The sequence below is a fragment of the Equus caballus genome, chromosome 19, assembly GCF_041296265.1.
Source record: "Equus caballus isolate H_3958 breed thoroughbred chromosome 19, TB-T2T, whole genome shotgun sequence".
NCBI classification, from domain to species: Eukaryota; Metazoa; Chordata; class Mammalia; order Perissodactyla; family Equidae; genus Equus; species Equus caballus.
In genome coordinates, this window is record NC_091702.1 from 8,049,929 (window position 1) to 8,064,461 (window position 14,533).

A 14,533-nucleotide genomic window follows, 5' to 3' on the forward strand; every position below is an offset into this window, starting at 1 on the left:
CTCCCCAACCACTCAGGCGGTCCGACCGCCAGAGTGGGTCAAAGTGGGACTCCGTCGCGCTGCTCAGCCTTGGGGCCCTCCCCACCCACTCAGGAGGCCGACCGCCAGAGTGGGTCAAAGTGGCAGCCCGCTGTGCTGCTCAGCCCTGGAGGCCCCAACCCCTATCATGCGGCAGACGGTCAGAGTGGGAAAAACTGGCAGCCCGCCGCGCTGCTCAGCCCTGGGGGCTCTTCCAACCCACTCAGGCGGACGACTGCCAGACTGGGTCAAAGTGGCAGCCCGCCGCGCTGCTCAGCCCTGGGGGCTGCACCCCCACTCAGGTGGCCCACCCCAGAGTGGGAAAAAGTGGCAGTCCGCCGCGCTGCTCAGCCCTGGGGGCCATCCCCACCCACTCAGTCGGCGGACCACCAGAGTGGGTCAAAGTAGCAGCCCGCCGCGCTGCTCAGCCCTGGGGGCCCTTTCCCGACCCATGCGGCCGACCGCCAGAGGGGTCAAAAGTGCAGCCCGCTGTGCTGCTCAGCCCTGGAGGCCCCAACTCTATCATGCGGCAGACGGTCAGAGTGGGAAAAACTGGCAGCCCGCCGCGCTGCTCAGCCCTGGGGGCTCTTCCAACCCACTCAGGCGGACGACTGCCAGAGTGGGTCAAAGGGCAGCCCGCCGAGCTCCTCAGCCCTGGCGGCCCCCACCCCCCACTCAGGAGGAGGAGAGCCAGAGTGCGTCAAAGTGGCAGCCCGCCGCGCAGATCAGCCCGGTCGGGCCCCCACCCCCACTCAGGCGGCCGACCGCCAGACTGGGTCAAAGTGGCAGCCCGCCGCGCTGCTCAGCCCTGGTGGCCCTCCCCCCGACTCTGGGGGGCCGAACGCCAGATTTGGTCAAAGTGGCAGTCCGCCGCACTGCTCAGGACTGGGGACCCACCCACCCGACTTAGGCGGCCGATCGCCAGAGTGGGTCAAAGTGGCAGCCCGCCGCGCTGCTCAGCTCTGGGGGCCGTCGCCCCGAACACTGGCGGCCACCGCCAGAGTTGGTCAAAGTGGCAGCCCGCGAGCTGCTCAGCCCTGGGGGACCCAAGCCCACTCAGGCGGCCGCCCGCTACAGTGGGTCAAAGTGGCAGCTTGCCGCGCATCATAGCCCTGGGGGCCGGAACCCCACTCAGCGGCCGACCGCCAGAGTTGGTCATAGTGGCAGCCTGCCGCGCTGCTCAGCCCTGGGGTCCGTCTCCCCACTCAGGCGGCCGACCGCCAGAGTGGGTCAAAGTGGCAGCCCGCCACGCTGCTCAGCCCTGGGGGCCCAATCCCACTCAGGCGGCCGACCGCCAGAGTGGGTCAAAGTGGCAGCCCGCCACACTGCTCAGCCCCGAGGGCCCTTTCCCCACCCATTCGGCCGACCGCCAGAGTGGGTCAAAGTGGCAGCCCTCCGAGGTGCTGAGCATTGCCGGGCCCGACCCCCACTCAAGCGGCCCCTAGACAGAGTGGGAAAAAGTGGCAGCCCGCCGCGCTGCTCAGCCCTGGGGTCCCTCACCCCACTCAGGCAGACGACAGCCACAGTGGGTCAAAGTGGCAACCCGCCGCGCAGCTCAGCCCTGGGGGCCCAACCCTGACTCAGGCGGCAGACCACCAGAATGGTGAAAGTGGCAGCCCGCTGCGCTGCCCAGCCCGGGCGGGCCCCCCTCTACTCAGGCGGCCGACAGCCAGACTGGGTCAAAGTGGCAGCCCGCCGTGCTGCTCACCCCTGGCGGCCACCGCCAACTCAGGTGGCCCACCGCCAGAGTGGGTCAAACTGGCAGCCTGCCGCCCTGCTCAGCACTGGGGGCCCCACTCCCACTCAGGCGGCCGACCGCCCGAGTGGGTCAAAGTCGCAGCCCGCAGCGCTGGTCAGCCCTGGGGGCGCCCCACGTAGTCTGGCGGCCGATCGCCACAGTGGCTCATAGTGGCAGCCCACCGCGCTGCTCAGCCCTGGGGGTCCCACGCCCACTCAGGCGGCCGACCGCCAGAGTGGGTCAAAGTGGCAGCCCGCCGCGCAGCTCAGCCCTGGCTGCCCCACCCTGACTGAGGTGGCAGACCGCCATAGTGGGTCAAAGTGGCAGCCCGCCGCGCAGCTCAGTCCGGGCGGGCCCCCCTCTACTCAGGCGGCCGACAGAAAGACTGGGTCAAATTGGCAGCCCGCCGCACTACTCAGCCCTGGAGGCCCCCCCCCCCCCCACTCTGGCTGCCGACCACCAGAGTGGGTCAAAGTGGCAGCCCGCCGCGCAGCTCAGCCCTGGCTGCCCCACCCTGACTGAGGTGGCAGACCGCCATAGTGGGTCAAAGGGGCAGCCCGCCACGCTGCTCAGCCCTGGGGGACCTCTCCACACTCAGGCGGCCGACTGCCAGAGTGGGTCAAAGTAGCTGCCCGCCGCGCTGCTCAGCCCTGGTGCCCTCATCACCCACTCAGGCGGCCTACTGACAGATTGGGTCAAAGTGGCAGCGTGCCGTGCTGCTCAGCCCTGGGGGCCCCACCCCCACTCAGGCGGCCGACCGCCAGGGTTGGTCAAAGTGGGAGCCCGACGCGCTGCTCCGCCCTGGGGGCCCTTCCCCACCACTCAGGCGGCCTACGGCCAGAGTGGGTCAAAGTGGGACGCCGTCGCGCTGCTCAGCCTTGGGGGCCCTCCCCACCCACTCAGGTGGCCTACTGCCAGAGTGGGAAACAGTGGCAGCCCACCGCTGCTCATCCCTGGGGGACCCATGCCCACTCAGGCAGCCTACCGACACAGTTGGTCAAAGTGGCAGCCCGCCGAGCTACTCAGCCATGGCGGCCCCTCCCCCACTCAGGCGGCCGACCGCCAGAGTGGGTCAAAGTGGGAGCCCGCCGCGCTGCTCAGGCCTGGGGGCCCTCCCCAACCACTCAGGCGGCCGACCGCCAGAGTGGGTCAAAGTGGGACTCCGTCGCGCTGCTCAGCCTTGGGGCCCTCCCCACCCACTCAGGAGGCCGACCGCCAGAGTGGGTCAAAGTGGCAGCCCGCTGTGCTGCTCAGCCCTGGAGGCCCCAACCCCTATCATGCGGCAGACGGTCAGAGTGGGAAAAACTGGCAGCCCGCCGCGCTGCTCAGCCCTGGGGGCTCTTCCAACCCACTCAGGCGGACGACTGCCAGACTGGGTCAAAGTGGCAGCCCGCCGCGCTGCTCAGCCCTGGGGGCTGCACCCCCACTCAGGTGGCCCACCCCCAGAGTGGGAAAAAGTGGCAGTCCGCCGCGCTGCTCAGCCCTGGGGGCCATCCCCACCCACTCAGTCGGCGGACCACCAGAGTGGGTCAAAGTAGCAGCCCGCCGCGCTGCTCAGCCCTGGGGGCCCTTTCCCGACCCATGCGGCCGACCGCCAGAGGGGTCAAAGTGGCAGCCCGCTGTGCTGCTCAGCCCTGGAGGCCCCAACTCCTATCATGCGGCAGACGGTCAGAGTGGGAAAAACTGGCAGCCCGCCGCGCTGCTCAGCCCTGGGGGCTCTTCCAACCCACTCAGGCGGACGACTGCCAGAGTGGGTCAAAGTGGCAGCCCGCCGAGCTCCTCAGCCCTGGCGGCCCCACCCCCACTCAGGAGGAGGAGAGCCAGAGTGCGTCAAAGTGGCAGCCCGCCGCGCAGATCAGCCCGGTCGGGCCCCCACCCCCACTCAGGCGGCCGACCGCCAGACTGGGTCAAAGTGGCAGCCCGCCGCGCTGCTCAGCCCTGGTGGCCCTCCCCCCCGACTCTGGGGGCCGAACGCCAGATTTGGTCAAAGTGGCAGTCCGCCGCACTGCTCAGGACTGGGGACCCACCCACCCGACTTAGGCGGCCGATCGCCAGAGTGGGTCAAAGTGGCAGCCCGCCGCGCTGCTCAGCTCTGGGGGCCGTCGCCCCGAACACTGGCGGCCCACCGCCAGAGTTGGTCAAAGTGGCAGCCCGCCGAGCTGCTCAGCCCTGGGGGACCCAAGCCCACTCAGGCGGCCGCCCGCTACAGTGGGTCAAAGTGGCAGCTTGCCGCGCATCATAGCCCTGGGGGCCGGAACCCCACTCAGGCGGCCGACCGCCAGAGTTGGTCATAGTGGCAGCCTGCCGCGCTGCTCAGCCCTGGGGTCCGTCACCCCACTCAGGCGGCCGACCCCCAGAGTGGGTCAAAGTGGCAGCCCGCCCTGCTGCTCAGCCCTGGGGCCCCTCCACCACTCAGGCGGCCGACCGCCATAGTGGGTCAAAGGGGCAGCCCGCAGCGCTGCTCAGCCCTGGGGGCGCCCCACACACTCAGGCGGCCGACCGACAGAGTGGGTCAAAGGGGCAGCCCGCCGCGCAGCTCAGCCCTGGGGGCCCAACCCTGACTCAGGCGGCAGACCACCAGAATGGTGAAAGTGGCAGCCCGCTGCGCTGCCCAGCCCGGGCGGGCCCCCCTCTACTCAGGCGGCCGACAGCCAGACTGGGTCAAAGTGGCAGCCCGCCGTGCTGCTCATCCCTGGGGGACCCAGGCCCACTGAGGCGGCCGACCGCAAGAGTTAGTCAAAGTGGCAGCCCGCTGCGCTGCTCAGCCCTGGGGCACCCAAGCCCACTCCGTTGGCCGCCCGCCAGAGTGGGTCAAAGTGGCAGCTCGCCGCGCTGCACAGCCCTGGGGACCGGACCATCACTCACGCGGCCGACCGCCAGAGTTGGTCATAGTGGCAGCCCGCCGCGCTGCTCAGCCCTGGGGTCCCTCTCCCCACTCAGGCGGCTGACCGCCAGAGTTGGTCAAAGTGGCAGCCCGCCGAGCTGTTCAGCCCTGGGGGACCCAAGCCCACTCAGGCGGCCGCCCGCTACAGTGGGTCAAAGTGGCAGCTTGCCGTGCATCATAGCCCTGGGGGCCGGAACCCCACTCAGGCGGCCGACCGCCAGAGTTGGTCATAGTGGCAGCCTGCCGCGCTGCTCAGCCCTGGGGTCCGTCTCCCCACTCAGGCGGCCGACCGCCAGAGTGGGTCAAAGTGGCAGCCCGCCACGCTGCTCAGCCCTGGGGGCCCTTTCCCCACTCAGGCGGCCGACCGCCAGAGTGGGTCAAAGTGGCAGCCCGCCACACTGCTCAGCCCCGAGGGCCCTTTCCCCACCCATTCGGCCGACCGCCAGAGTGGGTCAAAGTGGCAGCCCTCCGAGGTGCTGAGCATTGCCGGGCCCGACCCCCACTCAAGCGGCCCCTAGACAGAGTGGGAAAAAGTGGCAGCCCGCCGCGCTGCTCAGCCCTGGGGTCCCTCACCCCACTCAGGCAGACGACAGCCACAGTGGGTCAAAGTGGCAACCCGCCGCGCAGCTCAGCCCTGGGGGCCCAACCCTGACTCAGGCGGCAGACCACCAGAATGGTGAAAGTGGCAGCCCGCTGCGCTGCCCAGCCCGGGCGGGCCCCCCTCTACTCAGGCGGCCGACAGCCAGACTGGGTCAAAGTGGCAGCCCGCCGTGCTGCTCACCCCTGGCGGCCACCGCCAACTCAGGTGGCCCACCGCCAGAGTGGGTCAAACTGGCAGCCTGCCGCCCTGCTCAGCACTGGGGGCCCCACTCCCACTCAGGCGGCCGACCGCCCGAGTGGGTCAAAGTCGCAGCCCGCAGCGCTGGTCAGCCCTGGGGGCGCCCCACGTAGTCTGGCGGCCGATCGCCACAGTGGCTCATAGTGGCAGCCCACCGCGCTGCTCAGCCCTGGGGGTCCCACGCCCACTCAGGCGGCCGACCGCCAGAGTGGGTCAAAGTGGCAGCCCGCCGCGCAGCTCAGCCCTGGCTGCCCCACCCTGACTGAGGTGGCAGACCGCCATAGTGGGTCAAAGTGGCAGCCCGCCGCGCAGCTCAGTCCGGGCGGGCCCCCCTCTACTCAGGCGGCCGACAGAAAGACTGGGTCAAATTGGCAGCCCGCCGCACTACTCAGCCCTGGAGGCCCCCCCCCCCCCACTCTGGCTGCCGACCACCAGAGTGGGTCAAAGTGGCAGCCCGCCGCGCAGCTCAGCCCTGGCTGCCCCACCCTGACTGAGGTGGCAGACCGCCATAGTGGGTCAAAGGGGCAGCCCGCCACGCTGCTCAGCCCTGGGGGACCTCTCCACACTCAGGCGGCCGACTGCCAGAGTGGGTCAAAGTAGCTGCCCGCCGCGCTGCTCAGCCCTGGTGCCCTCATCACCCACTCAGGCGGCCTACTGACAGATTGGGTCAAAGTGGCAGCGTGCCGTGCTGCTCAGCCCTGGGGGCCCCACCCCCACTCAGGCGGCCGACCGCCAGGGTTGGTCAAAGTGGGAGCCCGACGCGCTGCTCCGCCCTGGGGGCCCTTCCCCACCACTCAGGCGGCCTACGGCCAGAGTGGGTCAAAGTGGGACGCCGTCGCGCTGCTCAGCCTTGGGGGCCCTCCCCACCCACTCAGGTGGCCTACTGCCAGAGTGGGAAACAGTGGCAGCCCACCGCTGCTCATCCCTGGGGGACCCATGCCCACTCAGGCAGCCTACCGACACAGTTGGTCAAAGTGGCAGCCCGCCGAGCTACTCAGCCATGGCGGCCCCTCCCCCACTCAGGCGGCCGACCGCCAGAGTGGGTCAAAGTGGGAGCCCGCCGCGCTGCTCAGGCCTGGGGGCCCTCCCCAACCACTCAGGCGGCCGACCGCCAGAGTGGGTCAAAGTGGGACTCCGTCGCGCTGCTCAGCCTTGGGGCCCTCCCCACCCACTCAGGAGGCCGACCGCCAGAGTGGGTCAAAGTGGCAGCCCGCTGTGCTGCTCAGCCCTGGAGGCCCCAACCCCTATCATGCGGCAGACGGTCAGAGTGGGAAAAACTGGCAGCCCGCCGCGCTGCTCAGCCCTGGGGGCTCTTCCAACCCACTCAGGCGGACGACTGCCAGACTGGGTCAAAGTGGCAGCCCGCCGCGCTGCTCAGCCCTGGGGGCTGCACCCCCACTCAGGTGGCCCACCCCCAGAGTGGGAAAAAGTGGCAGTCCGCCGCGCTGCTCAGCCCTGGGGGCCATCCCCACCCACTCAGTCGGCGGACCACCAGAGTGGGTCAAAGTAGCAGCCCGCCGCGCTGCTCAGCCCTGGGGGCCCTTTCCCGACCCATGCGGCCGACCGCCAGAGGGGTCAAAGTGGCAGCCCGCTGTGCTGCTCAGCCCTGGAGGCCCCAACTCCTATCATGCGGCAGACGGTCAGAGTGGGAAAAACTGGCAGCCCGCCGCGCTGCTCAGCCCTGGGGGCTCTTCCAACCCACTCAGGCGGACGACTGCCAGAGTGGGTCAAAGTGGCAGCCCGCCGAGCTCCTCAGCCCTGGCGGCCCCACCCCCACTCAGGAGGAGGAGAGCCAGAGTGCGTCAAAGTGGCAGCCCGCCGCGCAGATCAGCCCGGTCGGGCCCCCACCCCCACTCAGGCGGCCGACCGCCAGACTGGGTCAAAGTGGCAGCCCGCCGCGCTGCTCAGCCCTGGTGGCCCTCCCCCCCGACTCTGGGGGCCGAACGCCAGATTTGGTCAAAGTGGCAGTCCGCCGCACTGCTCAGGACTGGGGACCCACCCACCCGACTTAGGCGGCCGATCGCCAGAGTGGGTCAAAGTGGCAGCCCGCCGCGCTGCTCAGCTCTGGGGGCCGTCGCCCCGAACACTGGCGGCCCACCGCCAGAGTTGGTCAAAGTGGCAGCCCGCCGAGCTGCTCAGCCCTGGGGGACCCAAGCCCACTCAGGCGGCCGCCCGCTACAGTGGGTCAAAGTGGCAGCTTGCCGCGCATCATAGCCCTGGGGGCCGGAACCCCACTCAGGCGGCCGACCGCCAGAGTTGGTCATAGTGGCAGCCTGCCGCGCTGCTCAGCCCTGGGGTCCGTCTCCCCACTCAGGCGGCCGACCGCCAGAGTGGGTCAAAGTGGCAGCCCGCCACGCTGCTCAGCCCTGGGGGCCCTTTCCCCACTCAGGCGGCCGACCGCCAGAGTGGGTCAAAGTGGCAGCCCGCCACACTGCTCAGCCCCGAGGGCCCTTTCCCCACCCATTCGGCCGACCGCCAGAGTGGGTCAAAGTGGCAGCCCTCCGAGGTGCTGAGCATTGCCGGGCCCGACCCCCACTCAAGCGGCCCCTAGACAGAGTGGGAAAAAGTGGCAGCCCGCCGCGCTGCTCAGCCCTGGGGTCCCTCACCCCACTCAGGCAGACGACAGCCACAGTGGGTCAAAGTGGCAACCCGCCGCGCAGCTCAGCCCTGGGGGCCCAACCCTGACTCAGGCGGCAGACCACCAGAATGGTGAAAGTGGCAGCCCGCTGCGCTGCCCAGCCCGGGCGGGCCCCCCTCTACTCAGGCGGCCGACAGCCAGACTGGGTCAAAGTGGCAGCCCGCCGTGCTGCTCACCCCTGGCGGCCACCGCCAACTCAGGTGGCCCACCGCCAGAGTGGGTCAAACTGGCAGCCTGCCGCCCTGCTCAGCACTGGGGGCCCCACTCCCACTCAGGCGGCCGACCGCCCGAGTGGGTCAAAGTCGCAGCCCGCAGCGCTGGTCAGCCCTGGGGGCGCCCCACGTAGTCTGGCGGCCGATCGCCACAGTGGCTCATAGTGGCAGCCCACCGCGCTGCTCAGCCCTGGGGGTCCCACGCCCACTCAGGCGGCCGACCGCCAGAGTGGGTCAAAGTGGCAGCCCGCCGCGCAGCTCAGCCCTGGCTGCCCCACCCTGACTGAGGTGGCAGACCGCCATAGTGGGTCAAAGTGGCAGCCCGCCGCGCAGCTCAGTCCGGGCGGGCCCCCCTCTACTCAGGCGGCCGACAGAAAGACTGGGTCAAATTGGCAGCCCGCCGCACTACTCAGCCCTGGAGGCCCCCCCCCCCCCACTCTGGCTGCCGACCACCAGAGTGGGTCAAAGTGGCAGCCCGCCGCGCAGCTCAGCCCTGGCTGCCCCACCCTGACTGAGGTGGCAGACCGCCATAGTGGGTCAAAGGGGCAGCCCGCCACGCTGCTCAGCCCTGGGGGACCTCTCCACACTCAGGCGGCCGACTGCCAGAGTGGGTCAAAGTAGCTGCCCGCCGCGCTGCTCAGCCCTGGTGCCCTCATCACCCACTCAGGCGGCCTACTGACAGATTGGGTCAAAGTGGCAGCGTGCCGTGCTGCTCAGCCCTGGGGGCCCCACCCCCACTCAGGCGGCCGACCGCCAGGGTTGGTCAAAGTGGGAGCCCGACGCGCTGCTCCGCCCTGGGGGCCCTTCCCCACCACTCAGGCGGCCTACGGCCAGAGTGGGTCAAAGTGGGACGCCGTCGCGCTGCTCAGCCTTGGGGGCCCTCCCCACCCACTCAGGTGGCCTACTGCCAGAGTGGGAAACAGTGGCAGCCCACCGCTGCTCATCCCTGGGGGACCCATGCCCACTCAGGCAGCCTACCGACACAGTTGGTCAAAGTGGCAGCCCGCCGAGCTACTCAGCCATGGCGGCCCCTCCCCCACTCAGGCGGCCGACCGCCAGAGTGGGTCAAAGTGGGAGCCCGCCGCGCTGCTCAGGCCTGGGGGCCCTCCCCAACCACTCAGGCGGCCGACCGCCAGAGTGGGTCAAAGTGGGACTCCGTCGCGCTGCTCAGCCTTGGGGCCCTCCCCACCCACTCAGGAGGCCGACCGCCAGAGTGGGTCAAAGTGGCAGCCCGCTGTGCTGCTCAGCCCTGGAGGCCCCAACCCCTATCATGCGGCAGACGGTCAGAGTGGGAAAAACTGGCAGCCCGCCGCGCTGCTCAGCCCTGGGGGCTCTTCCAACCCACTCAGGCGGACGACTGCCAGACTGGGTCAAAGTGGCAGCCCGCCGCGCTGCTCAGCCCTGGGGGCTGCACCCCCACTCAGGTGGCCCACCCCCAGAGTGGGAAAAAGTGGCAGTCCGCCGCGCTGCTCAGCCCTGGGGGCCATCCCCACCCACTCAGTCGGCGGACCACCAGAGTGGGTCAAAGTAGCAGCCCGCCGCGCTGCTCAGCCCTGGGGGCCCTTTCCCGACCCATGCGGCCGACCGCCAGAGGGGTCAAAGTGGCAGCCCGCTGTGCTGCTCAGCCCTGGAGGCCCCAACTCCTATCATGCGGCAGACGGTCAGAGTGGGAAAAACTGGCAGCCCGCCGCGCTGCTCAGCCCTGGGGGCTCTTCCAACCCACTCAGGCGGACGACTGCCAGAGTGGGTCAAAGTGGCAGCCCGCCGAGCTCCTCAGCCCTGGCGGCCCCACCCCCACTCAGGAGGAGGAGAGCCAGAGTGCGTCAAAGTGGCAGCCCGCCGCGCAGATCAGCCCGGTCGGGCCCCCACCCCCACTCAGGCGGCCGACCGCCAGACTGGGTCAAAGTGGCAGCCCGCCGCGCTGCTCAGCCCTGGTGGCCCTCCCCCCCGACTCTGGGGGCCGAACGCCAGATTTGGTCAAAGTGGCAGTCCGCCGCACTGCTCAGGACTGGGGACCCACCCACCCGACTTAGGCGGCCGATCGCCAGAGTGGGTCAAAGTGGCAGCCCGCCGCGCTGCTCAGCTCTGGGGGCCGTCGCCCCGAACACTGGCGGCCCACCGCCAGAGTTGGTCAAAGTGGCAGCCCGCCGAGCTGCTCAGCCCTGGGGGACCCAAGCCCACTCAGGCGGCCGCCCGCTACAGTGGGTCAAAGTGGCAGCTTGCCGCGCATCATAGCCCTGGGGGCCGGAACCCCACTCAGGCGGCCGACCGCCAGAGTTGGTCATAGTGGCAGCCTGCCGCGCTGCTCAGCCCTGGGGTCCGTCTCCCCACTCAGGCGGCCGACCCCCAGAGTGGGTCAAAGTGGCAGCCCGCCCTGCTGCTCAGCCCTGGGGCCCCTCCACCACTCAGGCGGCCGACCGCCATAGTGGGTCAAAGGGGCAGCCCGCAGCGCTGCTCAGCCCTGGGGGCGCCCCACACACTCAGGCGGCCGACCGACAGAGTGGGTCAAAGGGGCAGCCCGCCGCGCAGCTCAGCCCTGGGGGCCCAACCCTGACTCAGGCGGCAGACCACCAGAATGGTGAAAGTGGCAGCCCGCTGCGCTGCCCAGCCCGGGCGGGCCCCCCTCTACTCAGGCGGCCGACAGCCAGACTGGGTCAAAGTGGCAGCCCGCCGTGCTGCTCATCCCTGGGGGACCCAGGCCCACTGAGGCGGCCGACCGCAAGAGTTAGTCAAAGTGGCAGCCCGCTGCGCTGCTCAGCCCTGGGGCACCCAAGCCCACTCCGTTGGCCGCCCGCCAGAGTGGGTCAAAGTGGCAGCTCGCCGCGCTGCACAGCCCTGGGGACCGGACCATCACTCACGCGGCCGACCACCAGAGTTGGTCATAGTGGCAGCCCGCCGCGCTGCTCAGCCCTGGGGTCCCTCTCCCCACTCAGGCGGCTGACCGCCAGAGTTGGTCAAAGTGGCAGCCCGCCGAGCTGTTCAGCCCTGGGGGACCCAAGCCCACTCAGGCGGCCGCCCGCTACAGTGGGTCAAAGTGGCAGCTTGCCGCGCATCATAGCCCTGGGGGCCGGAACCCCACTCAGGCGGCCGACCGCCAGAGTTGGTCATAGTGGCAGCCTGCCGCGCTGCTCAGCCCTGGGGTCCGTCTCCCCACTCAGGCGGCCGACCGCCAGAGTGGGTCAAAGTGGCAGCCCGCCACGCTGCTCAGCCCTGGGGGCCCTTTCCCCACTCAGGCGGCCGACCGCCAGAGTGGGTCAAAGTGGCAGCCCGCCACACTGCTCAGCCCCGAGGGCCCTTTCCCCACCCATTCGGCCGACCGCCAGAGTGGGTCAAAGTGGCAGCCCTCCGAGGTGCTGAGCATTGCCGGGCCCGACCCCCACTCAAGCGGCCCCTAGACAGAGTGGGAAAAAGTGGCAGCCCGCCGCGCTGCTCAGCCCTGGGGTCCCTCACCCCACTCAGGCAGACGACAGCCACAGTGGGTCAAAGTGGCAACCCGCCGCGCAGCTCAGCCCTGGGGGCCCAACCCTGACTCAGGCGGCAGACCACCAGAATGGTGAAAGTGGCAGCCCGCTGCGCTGCCCAGCCCGGGCGGGCCCCCCTCTACTCAGGCGGCCGACAGCCAGACTGGGTCAAAGTGGCAGCCCGCCGTGCTGCTCACCCCTGGCGGCCACCGCCAACTCAGGTGGCCCACCGCCAGAGTGGGTCAAACTGGCAGCCTGCCGCCCTGCTCAGCACTGGGGGCCCCACTCCCACTCAGGCGGCCGACCGCCCGAGTGGGTCAAAGTCGCAGCCCGCAGCGCTGGTCAGCCCTGGGGGCGCCCCACGTAGTCTGGCGGCCGATCGCCACAGTGGCTCATAGTGGCAGCCCACCGCGCTGCTCAGCCCTGGGGGTCCCACGCCCACTCAGGCGGCCGACCGCCAGAGTGGGTCAAAGTGGCAGCCCGCCGCGCAGCTCAGCCCTGGCTGCCCCACCCTGACTGAGGTGGCAGACCGCCATAGTGGGTCAAAGTGGCAGCCCGCCGCGCAGCTCAGTCCGGGCGGGCCCCCCTCTACTCAGGCGGCCGACAGAAAGACTGGGTCAAATTGGCAGCCCGCCGCACTACTCAGCCCTGGAGGCCCCCCCCCCCCCACTCTGGCTGCCGACCACCAGAGTGGGTCAAAGTGGCAGCCCGCCGCGCAGCTCAGCCCTGGCTGCCCCACCCTGACTGAGGTGGCAGACCGCCATAGTGGGTCAAAGGGGCAGCCCGCCACGCTGCTCAGCCCTGGGGGACCTCTCCACACTCAGGCGGCCGACTGCCAGAGTGGGTCAAAGTAGCTGCCCGCCGCGCTGCTCAGCCCTGGTGCCCTCATCACCCACTCAGGCGGCCTACTGACAGATTGGGTCAAAGTGGCAGCGTGCCGTGCTGCTCAGCCCTGGGGGCCCCACCCCCACTCAGGCGGCCGACCGCCAGGGTTGGTCAAAGTGGGAGCCCGACGCGCTGCTCCGCCCTGGGGGCCCTTCCCCACCACTCAGGCGGCCTACGGCCAGAGTGGGTCAAAGTGGGACGCCGTCGCGCTGCTCAGCCTTGGGGGCCCTCCCCACCCACTCAGGTGGCCTACTGCCAGAGTGGGAAACAGTGGCAGCCCACCGCTGCTCATCCCTGGGGGACCCATGCCCACTCAGGCAGCCTACCGACACAGTTGGTCAAAGTGGCAGCCCGCCGAGCTACTCAGCCATGGCGGCCCCTCCCCCACTCAGGCGGCCGACCGCCAGAGTGGGTCAAAGTGGGAGCCCGCCGCGCTGCTCAGGCCTGGGGGCCCTCCCCAACCACTCAGGCGGCCGACCGCCAGAGTGGGTCAAAGTGGGACTCCGTCGCGCTGCTCAGCCTTGGGGCCCTCCCCACCCACTCAGGAGGCCGACCGCCAGAGTGGGTCAAAGTGGCAGCCCGCTGTGCTGCTCAGCCCTGGAGGCCCCAACCCCTATCATGCGGCAGACGGTCAGAGTGGGAAAAACTGGCAGCCCGCCGCGCTGCTCAGCCCTGGGGGCTCTTCCAACCCACTCAGGCGGACGACTGCCAGACTGGGTCAAAGTGGCAGCCCGCCGCGCTGCTCAGCCCTGGGGGCTGCACCCCCACTCAGGTGGCCCACCCCCAGAGTGGGAAAAAGTGGCAGTCCGCCGCGCTGCTCAGCCCTGGGGGCCATCCCCACCCACTCAGTCGGCGGACCACCAGAGTGGGTCAAAGTAGCAGCCCGCCGCGCTGCTCAGCCCTGGGGGCCCTTTCCCGACCCATGCGGCCGACCGCCAGAGGGGTCAAAGTGGCAGCCCGCTGTGCTGCTCAGCCCTGGAGGCCCCAACTCCTATCATGCGGCAGACGGTCAGAGTGGGAAAAACTGGCAGCCCGCCGCGCTGCTCAGCCCTGGGGGCTCTTCCAACCCACTCAGGCGGACGACTGCCAGAGTGGGTCAAAGTGGCAGCCCGCCGAGCTCCTCAGCCCTGGCGGCCCCACCCCCACTCAGGAGGAGGAGAGCCAGAGTGCGTCAAAGTGGCAGCCCGCCGCGCAGATCAGCCCGGTCGGGCCCCCACCCCCACTCAGGCGGCCGACCGCCAGACTGGGTCAAAGTGGCAGCCCGCCGCGCTGCTCAGCCCTGGTGGCCCTCCCCCCCGACTCTGGGGGCCGAACGCCAGATTTGGTCAAAGTGGCAGTCCGCCGCACTGCTCAGGACTGGGGACCCACCCACCCGACTTAGGCGGCCGATCGCCAGAGTGGGTCAAAGTGGCAGCCCGCCGCGCTGCTCAGCTCTGGGGGCCGTCGCCCCGAACACTGGCGGCCCACCGCCAGAGTTGGTCAAAGTGGCAGCCCGCCGAGCTGCTCAGCCCTGGGGGACCCAAGCCCACTCAGGCGGCCGCCCGCTACAGTGGGTCAAAGTGGCAGCTTGCCGCGCATCATAGCCCTGGGGGCCGGAACCCCACTCAGGCGGCCGACCGCCAGAGTTGGTCATAGTGGCAGCCTGCCGCGCTGCTCAGCCCTGGGGTCCGTCTCCCCACTCAGGCGGCCGACCCCCAGAGTGGGTCAAAGTGGCAGCCCGCCCTGCTGCTCAGCCCTGGGGCCCCTCCACCACTCAGGCGGCCGACCGCCATAGTGGGTCAAAGGGGCAGCCCGCAGCGCTGCTCAGCCCTGGGGGCGCCCCACACACTCAGGCGGCCGACCGACAGAGTGGGTCAAAG

The 14,533-nt window shown here is 70.3% G+C and overlaps 1 non-coding gene across 1 annotated transcript; it reads right to left on the reverse strand.

Annotated features, from left to right (window-relative positions):
- Positions 1 to 1,000: 1,000 nt before the first annotated feature.
- MIR8922 (microRNA mir-8922) lies at positions 1,001 to 1,123 on the reverse strand. The gene is given in 1 exon segment (NR_127908.2): positions 1,001 to 1,123. It is a non-coding gene; the product is annotated as a microRNA mir-8922 (primary transcript).
- Between the last annotated feature and the right edge of the window lie 13,410 nt (positions 1,124 to 14,533).